The following is a 23491-nucleotide window of genomic DNA, read 5'->3' on the forward strand; positions in this document are numbered from 1 at the left end:
ACTTCAGACAAGGTGTTCCATCTCTCAGGGCTGTTGCTAAACAGAATGTATAGCCGGTTTACGCTTCCAAAAAAGTCTTCATTTCAGGGCAGCTTGCAGCAGCATGAACACCCACGAGGTTTAAAGAATGGGCAGCACAAGGAGAAAAGAGAGCTCTTGGAAATTTCTCTTGAATTTTGGCTCTTACACCTTTAATCCTACCAGACATGTTTGCCCCATTATCATATCCCTGTCCTCTGCAGTCTTTAAGGTCAATGGCATGCTCATGCAGTCTTGATATAATCATTTCTGCAATTTGTTCTCCAGTCTTCTGAAAAAAGTCAAAAAATTCCAAAAACCTTTCTTGCACATGCCAAATTCCAGTTTGGGTGTCTCTGGATACATACCTTAAAACTATAACATTCTGTTCAGTGTGCGAGACATCTGGAGTAGCATCACAAATAACAGAAAAATAAATCGCCTCTTTCCTTTCTGAGAGTATGGCATCCAGGACATGTTTTCCACAAATATTTATAAATTCATTTTGTGTTGCCCAAGATAGATAATGAGCTGGCATTTTTATTCCCTTTTCTTGACTAAGCTTGACCTTTTCTAGGTGCTCTTTTAGTACACTGTCATATCGTGACAATATTTCCAAGGTTCCAAGAAAATTGCCATTATGTAGGTCTCCAATTCTCTGCGATGTTCCTCTGAAAGCCAGGTTGCGTGAAGCTAAATGCAGTGTCACATCCAAAAGTCTTTCAAGAAGAGCCACAAGCCTCTCCACTTCCTTCGCCAAGTTTCTTTGCATCTCGAAGTCTATACCATGGCCAAATATGGCCTTTTGGCGTGTTCTCCAACTCCAGTAGTGCTTCCTGTGCAGTGCACTATGTTCATGCTCTGGTAACTTGAGGTACAGTCGATGCCATTTGGAAACCAAAGGATTAAAACCTTCTTTCCGGCAAAGGATGCTCCCTGTTTTGCCTCTGTGATCATCAGAAAATGCCATACATGTCACACAATACATTACCTTCCTACTTGTGCTCCATCTTAGCCAATCCCTTACAAATTTTTCTCGTCCATTTGATGACTTTGCATATAGGAGAAATTCACTAAAGGAACGATCATCAACATCCTTAGGCAAAGATTGTACCATCTGCTTCATTTCTTCTTCATTAGAAAGCCCTGAAAGAACAATCTTCTCCCGTTCCTTATCCTTGAGGACATCTGGCCACATTGCTGGGTCTTTCCAATCAATTTCTTCTTGCTTATCTTATTTTTCTTCATCTTCTTCTTCTGTTATCTGACTGCACTCTTCTGGAGAAAGAGACTCTGCACTCTGGCCGCAAGGTGGTTCTTCAGACACATGTTCTAAAATGGAACTTGAACATGAAGGCATTTCCTCTTCTTCCATCTGTATACAAACAGTGGAAGAAAGCATTTTGTGAGGAGGTGACGTGGTTCTGGAACGTGTTTCCGCAAATTTTTCTGTTTCCGCACAAGTTGCCATAGTTGCAGCCTCTTCTTGCATTATTGAAGAAAAGCTTGAAGTGGCAGCCACCTCAATTGATGACGCAGGATGCTCAAGCATTTGATGATAATCTTGCATCTGAGGGGGTTCACAAGCGTCATCATCACCTTCCTTGGTGCTTTGCGGCTTTTTAAAGTACTGAGATAGAATGCTTTTCTTTTTAAGCCTTTTCTCCTTTCGTTTTTGAGAGCCTGATTTATGTTTGTACATCTTCTTTTTGGGTCTACGTCCACAATTACTGCTTGCACGTTGATTTGTAAACGAGGAAAACCTACATATGAGAATGCCAAATCAGAATATGCTTGGAAATGGCAACACTACATCATCATACGGGGATGTCAAATAATATTTAAACAGTCTAAAATAGCCTTTTTTTGTCAGCATTGTCTCGATGGTGACAAGAACGAGCGGAGGTGGTGCTGCTGCTTAATTACTTTATGCAGTGCAGTCATGACAGTTAACCCAAAAAAAAAATTGGCAGACCATTTTTTGGGCAGTCAAAATGATGAGTCCCCTAGATTTGTTGCTGCCCTGATTACAGGAAAGAGATTCCTGGAGCCAGCAAAGGTCTGTGGACAGAAGTGTGAAGCGCCACATACACGGAAGAACAATGGAAACTGTCTAATAGTTACATGGAGTTAAATGTTCAAGTAATTAATCTACCGTATATACTCGAATATAAGTCGAGATTTTCAGCCCAAAAAATTGGGCTGAAAGTCCCCCTCTCGACTTATATTCGAGTCCTGTACAAAGGGGTCGGAGGGGGCGGATGTGTCAGGTCATACTTACCCGTCCTGACGCTGTCTTGAGCCCCCAGCTTCTCCCCGTGCTCTCTCTTCCTGCCTTCAGCGGTCACGTGGTGCCGCTCATTAAAACTCATCAATATGCGCATATTGATGAGTTTTAATGAGCGGCACCACGTGACCGCTGAAGGCAGGAAGAGAGAGCGCGGAGAAGCTGGGGGCTCAAGACAGCGTCAGGACGGGTAAGTACAGCGATACTCACCTGTCCTGCGTCCATGGCTGCTTGCTGCTGTCTGTCATCGGTCAGTGACTTCAGACAGCAGAGGGCGCTGTGATGTGGTTAGTGCGTGCCGCGCCCCCTGCAGTCTGAACGTCACTGACTGATGACGTGCAGATAGCGGTGAGCAGCCATGGACGCAGGACAGGTGAGAATCTGACACCCAGCGACGGAGAGGTGAGTATGTCATTTTTTTTATTTATACATGCAGCAGCAGCAGCGGCATGGGGGCAGCACATGGGGGAATAATCTAAGGAGCTTCTTATGGGGGCAGCATATGGGGGAACAATATGGAGCTTCTTGTGGGGGCAGCATATGAGGGAACAATATATGGAGCTTCTTATGGGGGGCAGCATATGGGGGAATAATCTGGAGCTTCTTGTGGGGGCAGCATATGGGGGAATAATCTGGAGCTTCTTGTGGGAGCAGCATATGGGGGAATAATCTGGAGCTTCTTGTGGGGGCAGCATATGAGGGAACAATCTATGGAGCTTCTTATGGGAGCAGCATATGGGGGAATAATCTATGGAGTTTCTTCTGAGGACACCATATGGGGGAATAATCTATGGAGCATTTCCCACCCTAGACTTATACTCGAGTCAATAAGTTCTCCCAGTTTTTTGTGGCAAAATTAGGGGGGTCGACTTATACTCGGATCGACTTATACTCGAGTATATACGGTATATTGGAAATAAAGAATTCCCTTTATTGATATCACAAAACAAGAGACCTCCATACATATCACAGATTCTCAGTCCCAAGAGCAATAATATGACAAAGAAGGAACAAATACCACCACACCATGACCAGACCACATATTACCATCACAGTGACCAAATAATACCACATACAAGGAATAAATACCACCACTTCATGAGCAGATCATATATAACAAACACATATTGCCACATTAAATGGAGAGATATCACCATACCATGACCAGATCACATATTCCCATCACATTGTGGCCGAAAAATACCATATACAAGGGACAAATACCATTACACAATGACTACACCATATAGATAAATACCGCAACACCATGACCAGATCTAATCTATGAGAACATTGTTGTAGCGCTCACATACTTGAATTGAGAGCTTACGACTAGAGATGAGCAAATTTGAAGAATAAGTGAGGACCTGAACAATCTATAGCGCTTACCGAATAAGCTACAGCAGGAACCTGGATACATGGGAGCAGCTGGCTGAACGTCACCGCAGCTGCATGTGTCACGACTGTGTCAGAATCACAGCATATGCATGGAGAGCCCAAAACAAAGGGTCTCCATGCATGTGCTGTGACTGTCACACAGCCATGACGACACATGCAGATGCCACGCCGAACAGCTGATCATCGGGAGCGCTCCAGGTATCCGGGTTCCCGCTGTAGCTTAATCGGTAAGCACTACAGCTTGCAGAATGAGCAAGGACCCAAAGATATTCGCTCCACTCTACTTATGACATAGCTTCTGACTTACAGCCAGTCAGAAGCTGCGTGTACAAGATGGCACCAAAATACCAGAGTGGTGATGAAAATTTGTGAATATTTTGGATGGTATAAGAGGTAACTTAGGTTTAAAGGGACTGTCAACATAGAGTGAGTGTTCAAAAAAAGGCCCTCCATTCTGTTTCACATTGGGCCCAATCATTTCAATTCACCTTTCCACCTACTTGTTTTCCCTCTATGTGAATACCCTCTCCTTCAATAGACAGCTCTGGCTTCATATTAACAGAGAATGTTGGAGACAGAGGGAAACCAAGCAGGTGGGAAGATGTATTTCAATAATTACCCACTGTGAAGCACCAAGCACCTGGACTTAGTTGAACATTCATTTTTGCTGACGGAGTCCTTTTAAAGCAACACTCCTGTGATGGAATAAAAAAAAGCATGCATCGAGACAACAGCTCTAAACAACATGTGTGCACCTTGATGGATCCACTGCAGCGCTTTGGGTGTGTGCACACGCTGCGGAATCTGCTGCGGATTTGGCACTGCGGATCCGCAGCAGAATTAGCTGCGGTGTACAGTACCATTATTCCCTATGGGAATTAAAAACCGCTGTTCAGACGCTGCAGAATTTTCCGCTGTTTCAAATCCACAGAAAGAATTGCGGATTCCACAGCGGTTAACCATCTCTTCCATTGTGGAGATGATGAACAGCAGGTCAAAACCGCAGGCTAATCCACAGATAAACCGCAGGTCTTTTGACCTGCGGATTTATCTGCGGACTTTGCCAAATCCGCATGGATGAATCCGCAGTAGATTCCGCAGCGTGTGCACGTACCCTTTGGCTTCATGGTTACAGGTGCAGCGCCACAGACATGCAGACTAGAGGAACCGTTGGTGAATATCGGTCTGCACTTGGACCGCAGTGCATGGACTGGCCACGTGTCTCCTGACCTGAACTCAGTAGCCTCACAGCATGTATGAGGATGCTGGTCAGGAGATTGGTGCCCAGTCCATGCACTGCTGTGCAAGTGCAGACAGATTTTCCCCTTTCAAAGAATACACTGCCATAATAAAGATTTTTCCCAATCATATAAACTCACTTGCATCAATAATTCCCACACCCCGACCCTTCCAAACCCCAAACACAACTTCTAAGCTACTGGATTATCCTGAGCACTGCTGCCTTATGTTATCATTGGGCATTTGGTTTTCCATCAGGTCAGGATCATCCATTAGCTTATATATACATTGCTATTGGGGAGTCAAAGGGCAATGGGGAAGGAATCATTATACAATCATTCCTCCCCCCCTCCCCCTTCGACTCACCAATAGCAATGTATATATAGGGTAAGTACAATCACATACTGAAATAAATGGTGGACAAACAAAAACATGGACTTGTTATTTACTCACAGCCGATGTGCGCCCACCACCCAGACAAGAAGAATCTAATGGTCGTCTCAGCCTGCCCACCAAATAAATGGAAAGGGTATATTATTGCATATATAATCAATGATTATACACTACAAAAAAATATCTTTATTGGTAATTATTAAAAACCGATAAATTATAGAACGTAAATACACCTCAAAACTTAACTGTAAGTGATTATGTAAAAAAATACAATTAATAAAATAGGAGTCAAGAGTATAGGGCTGATCACCCCATTTAGTTTACTAACTTTTAGGCCCTGTGCACACGGTGCAGATTCTGCTCCGGATCCGCAGCGGATTTGCCGCTGCGGATCCGCAGCAGAACTGCAGGTGATGTACAGTACCATTATTGGCTATGTAAAACAAAATCCGCTGTGCACATGCTGCGGATTTTTCTGCGCGGAATTAAAAGAAGCAGCGGCGGTTTTGCTGCAGCTTTCCACCTGCTCCATTCTACAAATCCGCAGGGAAAAACCGCACAAAAACATCAGTAAATCCGCACAAAATAGGCACTAAATCCACAAGAAAAATGCTGATCATTTGACCCGCGGATATAGTAAAATCTGCGCAGAAAAATCCACAGCAGAATCCCCACCGTGTGCTGTGTGCACATAGCATTATACAGTCAGAATTCAAAAACTCTTTTGGCTATGTTCCCACGGTCAGTAAACACTAAGGTAAAGTATACCCCTTAAGGAACTTATCTAGAAGTGTGGTGAGCACTTTGAACCCCCAAGTGTTTAACAGTTTATAATGTAGAGCCATAAAAATCAAAAATCTAATTTTATTTTCACAAAAATGATCTTTTCACCCCCAATGTTTGTTTTTGCCCAAGTGTAACATGAGAAATTGGACCCTAACAGTAGTTGTGCAATTTGTCCTGAGTAGGCTGATACCCTATATAGGACTACAGGCTGAGCTGCAGGTGGAGACAGTCAACATGCTGGTACTGGGTGGTCAGCACAGTCTGTACTGACTAAAAGGATAGGACTATGGGCTGAGCTGCAGGTGGAGACAGTCAACATGCTGGTACTGGGTGGTCAGCACAGTCTGTACTGACTAAAAGGATAGGACTATGGGCTGAGCTGCAGGTGGAGACAGTCAACATGCTGGTACTGGTCAGCACAGTCTATGCTGCCTAAAAGGATAGGACTACAGGCTAAGCTGCAGGTGGAGACAGTCAACATGCTGGTACTGTGCATGTGCAGCACAGTCTGTGGTGACGAAAAGGATAGGACTACGGGCTGAGCTGCAGGAGGAGACAGTCAACAATGTGCCTACTAGTCTTGGCACTGGAGATCTGTCCCCCTGGGCCCTGGCTCACCCCATCAGCCCCCTGCCCCCCCATCATCAGCCGGGCCTCCTGGGTCCCCCTTATCATAAGCTGGGCCCTTCAGACCCCCCGTGAACAACCAGGCCCTTGGGCCCCCCCAATCATCAGCCGAGCACCTGGGTGACCCCCCACGGACAGCCGGGCGGGCCCCTGGGTGACCCCCCCACGGACAGCCGGGCGGGCCCCTGGGTGACCCCCCCACGGACAGCCGGGCGGGCCCCTGGGTGACCCCCCGCGGACAGCCGGGCGGGCCCCTGGGTGACCCCCCGCGGACAGCCGGGCGGGCCCCTGGGTGACCCCCCGCGGACAGCAGGGCCCCTGGATCCCCTAGACCCCCCCACAGACAGCAGGGCGGGCCCCTGGGTGACCCCCCACAGACAGCAGGGCCCCTGGATCCCCTAGACCCCCCCACAGATAGCAGGGCGGGCCCCTGGGTGACCCCCCATGGACAGCCAGGCATGCCCCTGGGTCCCACACCATCAGCTGGCCCCTGGGTCCCCACAGGACCCCCAATGTCCCCCATGATCGACACAACCAGCCCCCCCGGGCCTCCAGATTCCCCCCCCACATGATTAGACAACCAGCCCCCAGCGCCGGGGCCCCCAGACTTCCCCCCAATTTTCAGACAACAACCGGCCCCCGGCACCGGGGCCCCCAGACTTCAGAATCCCCCCCATGATCTGACTGAGACAGGCCCCCGGCCCCCAATGTCCCCATGATCAGCAGGCTGCAGCCAGAGTCAGACATACAGAGACACATCATGAGAGAGACATAAAAAGAATATGAACGTGACTTACCTGCCGTCCACCGCACCGTCAGACCGAGACGGTCACCCAGGGTCCAGGACCGACGTCTTCTACTCTGCGGCCTGCAGCCGCTCCCGGTCCCACGCCGACACCACGTGCACACCACCGCCGCTCTTCTGCTTTATCAGGAATGAGGAAGTGAAGAGCAGCAGCGTGTGACGTCACGTCACATGAGCCGGGGGCGGGCGGTGCTGGAGGGTGGACGGCCATCTGACCATGCATGGTGCAATGGGGGGAGGGAGAGAGAGGAGGAGGAGCCAAGCGCTGGCCGGACTTTCAGTGAATGCTATGTAAAACACCAGAGCAGGCTGAAGGGGAGGACGGGGGGGCCCCGAACCGCTCAACAAATTGTAAGGGGGGGCCCGGCCGGGACCTGAGTGGCGAGCGCGGACCAGGCTGAAGCGCCTAGCGTGCTCAGGCGCCGCCGGGCCTGGGCGGGCCCCCCTAATCACCGGGGCGGCGCCGGGCCCCATACAAGTGTAATGCCTGTAATGCCTTGATGGCGGCCCTGCGTACACTCCAGTCGTATGCAGAAGCTGCAGCGATTGCTCCACCTTCCCAAGCACCGCCTAATTATTGACGTTGCAACAAGGTGGAACTCCACCCTGCACAAGGTTCAGAGGCTGTGCTAACAGAGGCAGGCTGTAATTCATTTGTGCGAGGATACACGGGCAGGCAGTTTGCAGGCAGACATGGAGTTGTCTGGTGTGCAGTGGTCGAAGCTGAAAGACCTCTGCAAAGTCTTCAGTGTTTTGAGGAATGCATCCGACTTATGCGTCTGCTCATGCAAACTTTGACGCACATTAAGGAGCAGGCGTCTGCAGCCGAGGAGTAAGAGGAGGAGGGAAGCCTTGATGACAGTCAGCCATTTTCTGGTCAGGGAAGTCTCATGGATGAGGTAGAGGAAGAAGAGGAGGAGGAGGATGATGGGGATGATTATTTTGAGGAGGAGGAAGCTTCTCAGGGGCCAGAAAAAATGTTGGCATGGCAAGGTCAGGTACAGGGTTTGTGCGTGACTGGAGGGATGTGGATTTGCCAGAAAGTGCTCCTCCACCCAGCACTCACAGTGCATCATTGACACCTGGAACATTGGCCCACATGTCTGATTATGCCTTGCAGATTCTAAAAAGGGACCCCCGCATTGCCAAAATGATGAACGATGACGACTACTGGTTGGCCAGCATCCTGGATCCACGCTATAAAGGCAAATTCCAAAACATCATGCCACAGGAGAACCTAGAGCTAATATTGGCTAACAAACAAGCAACTCTGGTAATGCCTCTGTTTGAGGCATTCCCAGCACACAGCAGCGGTGATGGTTCTCCCACGAGCCGTAGGTGGCAACATGGAAGAGCTGTTCGTGGTGCACACAGCCGAAGTGGTGTTGGAGACAGGGGTTTCATGACCATGTTGTGGGCTGATTTTTCAAGTACCGCTCACACGACTCGTAATACTGCATCGATCGAAAGTGACAGGAGACAGCAGTTGTCAACTATGGTAACAAACTACTTCTCCCATATCGATGTTCTCCCTCACAGGTAATTCCCCTTTGACTATTGGGCCTGTAAACTGGACACCTGACCTGAATTGGCACAATATGCCTTACAGGAGCTCGCTTGCCCTGCTGCTAGTGTGTTATCTGAACAAGTCTTCAGTGCTGCTGGATCAATCCTGACAGAAAAAAGGACCCATCTGTTGACCCAAAATGTGGATGATCTAACCTTCATTAAAATGAACCATGCATGGATTTCAAAGGATTTTGTCCCACCCTCCTCTGCTGACACGTAGGTTGACAGAAAAATGGCTTACTTTTGTCCTCCTCTTCCGCGGACTTCTCCAATTACTCCATTTGCAGCTGCTGAATGTCCAACATCAACATATGCCAATTTTTCCACCTCCCTAACTGGGCTGCCTCCCCCCACAGTGTCGGGGTCACCACCTGGCACACGCACCCGTGCGAGTTCCGTTGCCCTGGACAGGTGGGTGGGCACACTCTTTGGCAACGGCACTGGCACAAGGTCCCTCATAGTAGAATCAAGTGTCTCTGACGGTTGGGGTGCACATCCGCCGTCAGACACACCGGCGTACTTTGAGGGGCCCTATGCCAGTGCTGTCGCCAACGAGTGGCCCCCCTGCTTGCTCAGGATCACAGCACTTGCAAAGTTGAAATATTTACCTCTCCCTGCTCACCCGGGGTCTGTCTGTGTATACTGTGCTGCACCCTCCCCCTGGTATGTGTCTCTATATGTTTAATGTATTGGCAGTTCGTGATTGTAATATGGTTTAGCCAGGGATTGTTACCTTAATATATATGGTGTTTCCATTGCACTTTTCTGCCTATGGATAATATGATTCACCTTGCCAGTGGGGTATAATATCCATCTTATTAATTGCATCAAGGTGTGTTGCTCATTTATACACTGCCCATGTTATGTAGTGTCACTTTTTAGCTTATATTTTGCTTCACCTGTCATTCAATAAAGATTTGCATTTTATCCCTTATATACTGGACGTATTACACTGTTCTTTCTCTTTTATATTTTGTCAGATATGTATGTTTCACTACTTCCATGCTTTTCACCTTCTTTTTTACTTCTCCCACACTTTCTCCTTCATGATCCTCAGCAGCAGCATCTTTTTCATCAACTTCTTCACCTTATTCAACTTCTTCTTTACCTTCTTCCTATTCTTTTTTTCTACATTATTCATATTCTTATTAAACGATTATTCTTCATATTCTACTTCTTCATCTTCTTCCTATTCTTCTTCTTCATCATATTCTTATTTGTGACAGGCATTCCTGTAGTTATCTATAAAAGTTTGAAGATTACACCTTCCGTTCTGCCTGTCACAAAAGATTTACAACAGGATTTGTCCGCGTTCAGTTTGGCCTGCAGCAGCAGGCATTTTCCAGGGGCACCATGAGCAGGAACGGACTCACCCCCATACACTGCTTAGTTTTCTTCTGCTTATAATTTAGATAATATCTTTTGCTCTGATTTTTAGTCTTATGCTTAATGTTCTTCTGATTTTGTTTCTTCGGCTTTTTGTTCTTCTGCTTCTTGGTCTTCTGTTTCTTGTTGTTCTGCATCTTGGTGGTTGTCTTCATGTTCTTTGTCCTCTTGGTCATCTTCTTCAGGGTCATCTTTTTGGTCTTCTTTGGTGTGGTCTTCAGGGTCGTCGTCTTAAGGGTAGTCGTCAGGGAGATCCAGAGTGAGAACCAAAAACCATTTCCACAAGCGTGAACCTGGAAAAGTAGCAGAAGGTACGAGAAGGTTGAAGAACTGCTGAGAACCAGCTGACGGTACTGGAACCCGGGTGGTTAGCAGAAGGAACAAGAGCAAATGGAACTAGCGAGGACCAGCTGACTGTGCTGGAACCTGGAGGGGCAGCAGAAGGAACAAGAGCCAATGGCACAACCGTGGACCAGCTGACTGTGCTGGTACACGGTTACTAAGCAGGAGGTACCTGTGCTACAAAGCACTACCAAGGACCAGCAGACGTTGCTGGAACTTGGATACCGACAAGGAGGCACCTCGGCCAAAGGCACTGCCGAGAACCAGCTGACGGTGCTGGAACCTGGATGGGTAGCAGAAGGTACCCATGATAAACAAAGTTGCAAGGCCGTGAGCCGGCCGCAGTTACCGAAACCCACAGTCCTACAGGGGGTGCTTGTCCTATTGGCACTACGGAACCAGCCTTTATTACCAGAACCCACAGCCCACATAGGAAGCACCTAAACTGCAGGCACCATAGACTCGGCTAACCCGACCGCAACACGACAGGACAACATATTGGTGGCAAAGTGACGTTGACACTATCCAGAAACAGCAGGCATGCTGGACCCAGGCTAGGCAGGAGGGAGTACCCGTGCCAAAGACACTGCCGAGAACCAGCTGACGGTGCTGGAACCCGGAAAAGGGTAGCAGAAGCTACAAGAGTCAATGGAACTACTGAGAACCAGCTGACGGTGCTGGAACCCAGAGTGGCAGCTGAAGGAACAAGAGCCAATGGCACAACTGTGGACCAGCTGACTGTGATGGTACACGGTTACTAAGCAGGAGGTACCTGTGCTAGAAAGCACTACCAAGGACAAGCAGACGTTGCTGGAACTCGGATACCGACAAGGAGGCACCTAGGCCAAAGGCACTGCCGAGAACCAGCTGATGGTGCTGGAACCCGGATGGGTAGCAGAAGCTGCAAGAGCAAATGGAACTAGCGAGGCCAAAGGTGATGGTGCTAGAACCCGGATGGGTAGCAGAAGCTACAAGAGTCAATGGAACTACCGAGAACCAGCTGACGGTGCTGGAACCCAGAGTGGCAGCTGAAGGAACAAGAGCCAATGGCACAACTGTGGACCAGCTGACAGTGCTGGTACATGGTTACTAAGCAGGAGGTACCTGTGCTACAAAGCACTACCAAGGACCAGCAGACATTGCTGGAACTTGGATACCGACAAGGAGGCACCTTGGCCTAAGGCACTGCCGAGAGCCAGCTGACAGTGCTGGAACCCAGATGGGTAGCAGAAGGTACCCATGATAAATAAAGTTGCAAGGCCACGAGTCGGCCACAGTTACCGAAACCCACAGTCCTACAGGGGGTGCTTGTCCTATTGGCACTACGGAACCAGCCTTTATTGCCAAATCCCGCAGCCCACATAGGAAGCACCTACACTGCAGGCACCATAAAGTCGGCTAACCCGACTGCAACACGACAGGACAACGTATTGGTGGCCAAGTGATGTTGACACTACCCGGAAACAGCAGGCGTGCTGGACCCAGGCTGGGCAGGAGGGAGTACCTGTGCCATAGACACTTCTGAGCAGCAACTGGCAATGTTGGAGCCCAGGGTCAATCAGGGTGTAGGCTGAGGCCTAAGTGCAGCAAGTTTAATATCTGTTGTAGACTACTACTGATTTTAAACGTGCTCCAACTAGGCCTCTGACTCCATTCTGTCTCTAGTATTTCCGCTTGCCTCCAACCCCGCCAGTTGCTGCTCAGAAGTGGCGTCTCCACAATCAACACTTGTTCCTGTGTTACTGGGGTTCAGTAACGTCTGCTGTTCCCCTGATGTGTGTCCGGCAATGTCTCCTGCTCTGTCCACATTCCCACTACTATTAGTGGGAATGTGGACAGAGCAGGAGACATTGTGGGACACACATCAGGTGTTCAGCTGACGTTACTGAACCCCAGTAACACAAGAACAAGTGTTGATTGTGCAGATGCCACTTCTAAGCAACAACTGGCGGGGTTGGAGGCCAAGGGAAATACCAGAGACAGAATGGAGCCAGAGGCCTAGTTGGAGCAAGTTTGAAATCAGTAGTAGTTTGAATGTGGAGGCAGCAGGAGATATTGCCGTCCACACAGCAGGGGAGCAGCAGGCATTACTGACCCCACTAACACTGGAGCATGTGTTTCTCTCTGTGCAGACGGCACTTCCAAGCAACACCTGGCTGTGTTGAAGCCCAGGATCAGTCATGGAGCAGGTTGAGGCCTAATTGAAGCAAGTTTTATATAGGTTGTAGACTACTACTGATTGTAACCGTGCTCCACTTAGGCCTCTGGCTCCACTGTCTCTAGCATTTCCCCTGGCCTCCAACATGCCAGTTGCTGCTCAGAAGTGGCGTCTGCACAATCCACACTTGTTCCTGTGTTACTGGGGCTCAGTCATGTCAGTTGATCCCCTGATGTGTGTCCGGCAATGTCTCCTGCTCTGTCCACATTCCCACTACTAGTAATGGGAATGTGGACAGAGCAGGAGACATTGCCGGACACACATCAGGGGACCAACTGATGTGACTGAACCCCAGTAACACAGGAACAAGTGTGGATTGTGCAGACGCCACTTCTGAGCAGCAACTGGCGGTGTTGGAGGCCACGGGAAATACTAGAGACAGTGGAGCCAGAGGCCTAAGTGGAGCACGGTTAAAAATCAGTAGTAGTGTGAATGTGGATGCAGCAGGAGACTTTGCTGTCCACACAGCAGGGGAGTAGCTGACGTTACTGAACCCCACTAACACAGGAGCTAGTGTTTTTCTCTGTGTAGATGGCACTTCCAAGAGACAACTGGCTGTGTTGAAGCCCAGGATCAATCATGCAGCAGGCTGAGGCCTACTTGGAGCAAGTAGAAAACCGGATGCAGTTTGACTGTGAATGCAGCTTGAGACTTTGCCGACCACACAGCAGGGGAGCAGCTGATGCTACTGAACCCCACTAACACAGGAGCTAGTGTTTTTTTTCTGTGCGGACAGCACTTCCGAGCAACAACTGGCGATGTTGGAGCCCAGGGTAGATCAGTGTGTAGGCTGAGGCCTAATTTCATCAAGCTTAATTTCTGTTGTAGACTACTACTGATTTTAAATGTTCTCAAACTAGGCCTCTGGCTCCACTCTGTCTCTAGTATTTCCCCTGGCCTTCAAACCCCACCAGTTGCTGCTTAGAAGTGGCGTCTCCACAATCAGCACTTGTTCCTGTGTTACTGGGGTTCAGTAACGTCAGCTGATCCCCTGATGTGTGTACGGCAATGTCTGCTGCTCTGTCCACATTCCCACTACTATTAGTAGAATTGCATTTGCCTTTTTTGCTGCTGCATCACACTGTTGACTCATATTCAGTCTGTGATCTATTAGTATACCCAAGTCTTTTTCACATGTGCTGTTGCTTAGGCCTATTCCTCCCATTCTGTATATGCTTTTTTCATTTTTATTGCCCAGATGTAGTACTTTGCATTTTTCCCTGTTAAAACCATTCTGCTAGTTGCTGCCCACTTCTCCAGTTTATTTATATCTTTTTGAATCCTCTCTCTCTCTTTTTTAGTATTAGCTATCCCTCTTAGCTTTGTGTCATCAGCAAATTTGATCAGTTTACCCTCAATTCCTTCATCTGAATCGTTGATAAAGATGTTGAACAATACAGGGCCCAGGACAGAGCCCTGTGGTACCCCACTTGAGACATTCTTCCAACTGGATGTGCAGCCATTTACGACCACTCTTTGGGTCCGATCACTAAGCCAGTTATGAATCCACCTAACAGTTGCCTTGTCCATTCCATACTTAGTCATTTTTTCAATAAGGATTGTATGAGATACTTTGTCAAATGCTTTGCTGAAGTCAAGATATACTATATCTACAGCATTTCCTTGATCCACCCAATCAGTGATCCGTCATAGAAGGAAATTAAGTTAGTCTGACATGACTTATTAGTTACAAACCCATGCTGACTCTGTTTAATCACTTCATTCTTATCCAGGTACTGACATACATGTTGTTTAATAATTTGTTCAAAGATCTTTCCTGGTATAGAAGTCAGACTCACCGGCCTATAGTTGCCTGGGTCCACCTTCTTCCCCTTTTTGAAGATAGTAACAACATTTGCTCTTCTCCAGTCTTCTGGGACTTCTCCTGTTCTCCAAGAATTTTCAAAGATTATGGAGAGGGGTTCAAAAATTTCTTCTGCTATCTCCTTCAGTACTCTGGGGTGTAACTCATCTGGACCTGGAGACTTGAATTCATTTAGGTTAGCTAAGTGTTTCATCACTATCTTTCTGTTTATAGATATCCTGGATTCTTCTATTCCCTTAATAGGACACTGAAGAACAGTTGATGTTACATTTCCTTTCTGAGAGAAAACAGATGCAAAATAGGAATTTAAAAGTTCAGCCTTCTCAACATCCTGTCTTACCATTTCATCACTTTCATCCTGTAAAAATCCTATAGCATCTTTGACTTTTCTTTTACTTTTGACATGTCCCCAAAATCCTTTATTATTGCTTTTGACATCTCTTGCAAGCCTCAATTCATTGTCAGCTTTAGATAATCTGATTTGTGCCCTGCAGGTTTTGCAGACAGCATTATATTCTTCTTTAGATATGCCTCCCTCTTTCCATTTTATAAACATTTTTTTCTTCCTTTTTAGCATGTGCTTAAGTTCTGTGTTCATCCATCCTGGCTTCCTTAAATGCTTCCTATTCTTCCCTCTTTTCGGAATTGTTAACAATTGTGCTTTGAGAATTTCATTTTTCAAGATTTCCCATCCTTCCTGGACATTTTTGTCTTTAAGGATATCCAGCCATTGGATCCCTCCAATTCTTTCTGAATCCCTTAAAATCTGCCTTTCTGAAATCTAACATTGACGTCTGAGTCTTCACAGGTCTTCCTCCTCTAGTTATCCAAAATTGTAAAATAGCATGGTCGCTACCTCCTAGGGTCCCAGCCACTTTTACCTCCTCAACCATTTCCTCCCTGTTTATAAGGATTAGATCCAAGGTAGCAGTTCCCCTTGTTTTCTCCCCTACCTTTTGGTAGATAAAGTTGTCAGCAAGAGAGGATAAGAATTTCCTTGAACTGTTAGTTTTGCCTGAGAGAGATTCCCAACAAATGTCAGGATAGTTGAAATCTCCCATGACAACTATGTCATATTTTTTGGAGAACTTGGCCATTTGATGCATAAAGAGTTCATCCATATCTTCAGCTTGCACAGGCGGCCTGTAGTAAATGCCTACAATGGTGTCCTTTCCATTGTTCTGTCCTTGTATTCTTACCCAAACAGTTTCCACAGAACGCCCAGTCTCTGAAGCTTCTACCTCTGTGCAGATATACGCGTTTCTAACATACAATACGACACCTCCTCCTCGTTTATCAAGTCTGTTTCTTGCAAATAAGTTGTATCCTTCTAGTCTTGTATTCCAATCATGTGTATCGTTCCACCAAGTTTCAGTGATTCCAATGACCTCATATTCCTTTTCCTGTGTTAGTAGTTCCAATTCTCCTTGTTTGTTGCCCATGCTTTGTGCATTAGTATAGAAGCATTTTAGTTTGATTGGTTTCTCTTTCTCCGATATTTTTATTAATTAGATTCTTTTGTCTTTGTTCTTCCTTTCCACTTCTAATAGCAGAGTTCTCAATAGCATTTGTCAGGTGTATGGCTTTTTCTGGTCTTTTGCTTCCCTTCCCATGTTCTAGTTTAAAGCTCTCCTTACAAGTGTAGCAAGGCGACTTCCAAATACATGTTTTCCAGTCTTCGTAAGGTGCACCCCATCTCTAGCAAGTAGTCCATCGTAAAGGTAATTCACTCCGTGATCCATAAATCCAAATCCTAGCTGACGGCACCATCGACGTAGCCAGTTGTTCACCTGCAGAATCTTATTCCACCTCCTTGCTCCATGGCCATCCACTGGGAGGATGGAAGAGAAGACCACCTGCGCTCCCAGTTCTTTCACTTTCTTGCCTAAGTCTTCAAAGTCTCTGCAGATGGTTTCCAGGTCGTTTATTGCGGTGTCATTTGTCCCCACATGTAGTTGCAGGAATGGGTAGTCATCTGTAGGTCTGAAGAGTCCTGATATCCTGTCAGACACATCTTTAATTTTTGCACCTGGAAGACAGCACATTTCTCTTGAAGTTATATCCGGTCTGCAGATAGCGGCCTCTGTTCCTCTTAACAGGGAATCCCCCATGACCACCACTCTCCGTTTCTTCTTCACAACATTTTTCTTTCTCCATCCAGGAGGACTCTGAGAGTGCATAAGGTTGCTGTTTGTGGGCAAAGTCTTATCCTGATGTATTTCTTCATCGTTTTCCTGCGTGAGAGCCTGGTACTGGTTCCTGAGAAGTATGGGTGCTGACTGCCTCCTGATCCTCCTGCTTCTCTGGGTCACATGTCTCCATTCCTCTGTTTCTTCAGGTGCACTTCGATTTTCTTCTCTTTCTGTAACATGAAGAGATAATCCTGCTCTGTCTAAGAACTCTTCACCTTCCTTAATGATCTTCAACGTAGCTAACCTCTCTTCGAGATTTTGCAACTTTTCCTCCAACAGGGACACAATCTTGCATTTGTGGCATGTGAAGTTTGGCTTTTCCACTGGTACATGTGAACATGTAGCAAGAAATGCAGCTCACCAAATGGCTCCTGGCCTCTTCCATATTGAGATTTCTTACAAATGATGAAAGATGAGCCAAAATTCGCCCGCCGATCGGCACGCGGTTTTCCGATTTCCTCTTTTCAGCTGCAACGGCCAAAACCCAGTGATCGTTGAGCTCGCGGAGACTCTTCACTTATCCCAGAAGGCACTGGGAATATGCAAATGATCTCCTCAAGACTCTTCCCCTGACAGGGCAAGACATGTAGTCTGTCACCATCTGACGGAAACGTTGCCTCCTGCTGACTGGAGCCGTCTGTGAAGGTGTAGACATTTGTGGCGGGCACATAAAACTTTGCCACATTTGGGCCATACTGGTCTTGCCTTGTGCTGAGGCGCTGCCTCTGCTCCCTCTTTGTGCAGAGCTTCCTCCACTGCCTCGACGCACAGAGCTGCTTTGTAAAGCACTAGCAGCACTGCTCTCGGGTGGTAATGGAGAACATAATGGACTGCACCAGTGTGTCTTGGTACTCCCGCATTTTACGCTCCCGGTTCAACGGTGTTATGAGGCTTTGTAAGTTGTCCCGGTAGCGAGGTTCTAGGAGGGTGTACACCCAATAATCAGCCGTGTTGAGAATGTGGGCGATGCGGCGGTCGTTTCTCATGCACTGCAGCATGAAATCAACCATGTGCTGCAGACTCCCAACTGCCCAAGAAACGCTGTCCCCTGCTTGAGGCGTCATCTCTGCCTGCTCTGCATCACCCCACCCTCGCTGTACATACTGACTAGAGCATTGTGTACCTCCCTCCTCTGGAGAGATGCCTTCCTCCTCCATTGACTCCTCCTCATCCTCTTCACAAAGTGTCCCGTGCCTAGGCCTTTGTGAGGAACCACGTAGCGCAGACTGTCCAGAAGCAGATGGAATTTGTGACGCCTCATCCTCCACCTCTTCCAAAACCTCCTCCCTTAGTGCTTGCAGTGTTTTTTGAAGCAGGCAGATAAGGGGGACAGTCATGCTGACTAGTGCATCATCTGCACTCGCCATCCGCTTGGAATCACCGAAGGCACGCAAAGCGAGGCAGATGTCGTTCATAGAGGCCCACTCAGTGGGGCTGAAGTGTAACCGGCGCACAGTGCGACTTGTTTGCGCCTGATGCAGCTGGTACTCCATTACTGCTGTCTGCTGCTCACACAACCGCTCCAACATATGTAATGTTGAATTCCACCTGGTGGGTAGGTCACATATGATGTGATGTTCCAGAAGGTGTAATCAGAGCTGCAATGCGCGATCTTGCCGTGCTGGAACGCCGCAAGTGAGCGCACTCTATGCCTATGCGGACCTTGTGCAGCAGTGCATCAAGATCCAGATAATCCCTCAGAAAGCTCTGCACGACCAAGTTGAGCACATGTGCCAGACATGGGATGTGAGTGAGGTTGCCTAGGCCCAGAGCTGCCACCAGATTTTGGCCATTGTCACACACTACCAAGCCTGGCTGGAGATTCGCTGGCAGAAACCACACGTCGCTCTCTTGCTTGATGGCATTCCAAAGCTCCTGCACTGTGTGACTTCGATTCCCCAAATAAATCAATTTCAGTACGGCCTGTTGACATTTGGCCACGGCTGTGCTCATATCGGTCGTAACAGGCTCCTGCAGCGCTGATTCTGAGGAACTGGAGTATGAGGAGGAGTCATTGTGTACAGACTGGATTCCTGCAACCCTTGGAGTTGGCAGAACACATACAGCGCCACTCTCAAGATCTCTACCCGGCTCCACAACATTGACCCAATGGGCAGTGAGGGAAAGGTATCGTCCCTGTCCATGGGTACTGGTCCATGCATCGGTGGTCAGGTGGAACTTGCTACTGATGGCGTTTAGTAGCGCATGTTTAATTTTTCCCTCCGCATGCTTTTGCAGGGCAGGGACGGCTTGCCTGCTGAAATAAAAGCGGCTGGGCACGTTGTATTGTGGGACTGCCAATGCCATGAAGTTCCAGAAGGTGTCAGTCTCCACCAGCCTGAATGAGAGCATTTCAAGGGCCAGTAATTTGGCAATGCCAGCATTCAAAGCCTGTGCTCGGGGATGGTTTGCCGAGTATGGCCGCCTTTTCTCCCATGCCTGTGCTACCGATGGCTGTAGAGTGGCCTGGGAGTGTGAGGATGAATGGGAACGTGGTGCTGTGGGTGGAATGTCACTGGGTCTCTGGACAACAGTGCCAGAGGTTCTTCCAGGCAATCCTGTGAGGATGTCGAACCAGTGTGTGAGCTGGAGGAAGAAGCTACAACACGAGCTGAAGAGGTGGTAGGTGGTGATGTAGGTTGGCCTACGTCTTCAGTGTGTCTTTGTAACTCCACCACATGCTTGGTCCGCACATGTTTACACATATTGGTGGTATTGAGGTTGCTGACATTTTTCCCACTTTTGACTTTCTGATAACACAGCTTGCATTTGGCAAAGCAAATGTCATCTGCAACTGTGTCAAAAAAGGACCACGCTCTGTAAGTCTTGGGAGCGCCCGTTTTGGCTTTTGGAAGAGGAATGCTCCTAACGGGTGCTGAAGTGGAGGTTACAGGCAACCAAGTCTGCCCCCTCCCTCTCCCTCCTGTTTTGGCCGTTCGGGGAATCTCTTACTCAGAGCTGCTCCCATCACCTTCCTGTTCCTCACGCCATGATGGGTCAAGGACCTCATCATCTACACTCCCCTCTTCAAACACCTGCTTCTCCTGGGTAGTCTCGCCAGCACCGTACGCACCAGAAAGTGGCACCTGAGTCTCGTCATCATCTGATGCGTACTGAGGTGTGCTGACCATAGGCAGTTGCCCACCCGCCTCTTCAGATTCAGAGGGACAAAGCAGTTGCGCATCACTGTATTCTCCCTCTTATTCACATTCTTGAATGCTGCTTGGCTGACCCCCTCTTTCCAAGCCAACAGATTCAGAGAACAGAAGTAGAGACTGTGATGGCTCCAGTCCAGGGCTCTCTGACTGCCTGGGCAATTTGGCAAGTGGTGAAGAGACAGATGGTTGCTTTTCAGTGCTCTGGCCCTGAGAGGACGTGGAAGTCATTGAAGTCGATGCGTTAGCTGCCATCCATCCCACAACGGCTTCAATTTGTTCGTCCCGCAGCAGTGGGGTACGGCGAGGTCCTACAAAGCTGCGCATAAAGGACTATTGCCTGGTAAAACTGGGGGATGCTGACTCACTGGTGCCCGCAGCAGGCACAGAATCCCCATGTCCTCTCCCTGCAGAATCCCCACGTCCTCTCCCTGCTGAAACTCCACACCCAGCCCACGTGCCTTACTCCCTGCCTTCTTCATCTTGGTAGACTGATAAAGATAGGCAGAAAAGTACAAAGGGGGGGCTTAGTGTGCTCATTCCTGAACAGCCGCTAACAGGTATAAGACACACTAATTTTATAAAGTGTGTGTGTGGACTACACTTTTAATATGAGCTAATGTGGCCTACACAACTGTCAAATGGAGTGTTTGGTGAACTTTATTTTGTTTTTGTTTTTTTTCAAAAAAACAAAAAGGATGTGACCAAAGATTTGAAAGCGATAGAATCAAAAACTTTTTGGAGCTATTACAATGCAGGAAGGTAACCTACAATGCAAAAGATGAGGCTCCAAAAAATAGGGTAATACTAATCTGGCTGCGACTGAAGGGCACAAGCCAGAAAAAAGGCTCCTCTATCTACTCCTATATAGTGTTTGCAACCAACCAATGTAGATGGATATGGATGGATGCACACTAATAGGACAATGAAAAATGAGCTGCAATAAAAGAAAAATATGTGTGAGGCAGTGACGCATGCTGAGCGGCCTACAACCAGACGTAGCTGCAGGACAAACTACAGCGTGAGCTGCACTCACACACAGAGACCTCTCAGAAAGCCGTGAACAGTGCAGAAAACTGGGCACTAGCGCTGAAAGGCTGCAGAGAGGCTCCGCTGTCTACTCCTATAGTGTTTGCAGCCAAACAATGTAGATGGATACAGATGGATGCACACTAATAGGAGAATGAAAAATGAGCAGCAAAAAAAGAAAAATATGTATGAGGCAGTGACACACGTTGAGCGGCCTACAACCAGACGTGGCTGCAGGACACACTACACAGCGTGAGCTGCACTCACACAGACCTTGCAGACAGCTGTGAACACTGCTGCAAGGCAAAACAGTGGTTTATTATGTAGCCTGGGTAAAGCACAATATGATTTTGAAAATCGCTATCTCTAACTGTCCCTCAGAGTCTTGAACAGCAGCCTGTCCCTAACTGAAATCACAGCAGAGAGAACCCTAAATGGCGGCGGCTTTTATAGTGCATCATGACATCATTTCAGCAGCCAATCACAGCCATGCGATTACTTAAAATGCCTAACAGGATGTGCCCACACTTCTGAGGATTGTCATTGGCTGAATCAAATCAAACTGGATCATAGCATTATGGGAACTTCCGATTCCGGTATTCGATATGCTAAAAGTATCGGAACTCAGTATCGGAATTCCGATACTGCGAATATCGGCCGATACCCGATACTTGCGGTATCGGAATGCTCAACACTAAGCAGCAGCAATAAATGGCAAACCTGATCCCAGACTGAGGCTGAGAAAGGATAACGCCTACATGACCAGACAGGGAAAAAGGGCAAACAGGACTCCAACCCCGGTCTCGATCATGACAGGCACACTCAGGAAAAATGGACCTCAGTTTGTTGCAAAAAAATTCCTATTAGTCCTTAGATAAATTAAAAACTTAACAACATTTTAGTGGTAAATATTTAATTTGCTCACTCTTCACCACTCATTGGTATAAAATTCTGTGAGGCACATGTGGTGCCAATATGATCACTGCACCCCAAGATGAATTAATTGGGAAGTGTAATTTGTAAAATGAGTTCACATATGCGGGGTTTCTGTTGTGACATGGCACTCTCACAACATTCCAGCAAAATCTGAATTTCAATATGGTGCCTCTTTCCTTCTGAGCTTTGCAATTAGTATTCACCCATTTATGCAGTATGGCGTACTCAGGAGAAATTGCACAGCAAATTGTATTGTGCAATTTCTCCCGTTACCCTTGTAAATTTTTAAAAAAAATTAGGGCTAAAATAACATTTTTGTGGGGAAAGTGTGATTTTTTTTTTTTCATTGCTCTGCGTTATAAACTTCTGAGAAGCACCTAGGTGTTCCAAGGTGCTCTCAATACATCTAAATACATTCTTTGAGGGATCTAGTTTCCAAAATAGTCACTTGTGGGAGTTTTCCATTGTTTAAGCACATCAGGGACTCTCCAAACGGGACATGGTGTCAGCTAATGATTCCAGGGAATTTCGCGTTCAAAAAGTCTGAACCCTGCAGTGCACCCAAACAGTAGTTTTCTCCTTCATATGGGGTATTGGCATACTCAAGAGAAACTGACCTACAAATTGTATGGTGCAATTTTTCTTGTTACCCTCATGAAAATGCAAAATCTGGGGCTAAAATAACATTTTTGTGGGGAAAATGTGATTTTTAATTTTTCACAGCTCAACGTTATAAACTTCTGTGAAACACCTGACCATACATTTTGTGCTGACCATACATTTCAATACATTTCTTGAGGGGTCCAGCTTGCAGAATGGTGTCACTTCTCAGTGATTTTCACTGTTTAGATACATGAGCTCTACAAACATGATGTGGTGTCTGCTAATTGTTCCAGCAAATTTTGCATTCAAAAAGTCAAATAGCACTCCTTTCCTTGTGACCTCTGCCGTGCACACAAACAGCAGTTTTCCCCCACATATGGGGTATCGGCATGCTCAGGAGAAATTTCCAAACAAATATTGGAGTCCAATTTTTACTGCTATCCTTGTGAAAATGGAAAAAATTGGGTCTAAATTAAATTCTTGGGTGAAAAAAATTAAATGTTAATTTTTTTACACATTCCAAACATTTCAATGGAGCACCTAAAGGGTTAATAAACATATTGAATAAGGTTTTTAGCACCTTGAAGGATGTAGTTTTTAGGTTGGTGTCACTTTTAGGTATTTTCTATCATAAAGATCCCTTTAAGTCACTTTAAATGTGAGGTGGTCTGTAAAAAATGGTT

The sequence above is a fragment of the Dendrobates tinctorius genome, unplaced genomic scaffold (genome assembly GCF_039654945.1).
Source record: "Dendrobates tinctorius isolate UK_male_01 unplaced genomic scaffold, ASM3965494v1 ptg000161l, whole genome shotgun sequence".
Taxonomy (NCBI): Eukaryota; Metazoa; Chordata; class Amphibia; order Anura; family Dendrobatidae; genus Dendrobates; species Dendrobates tinctorius.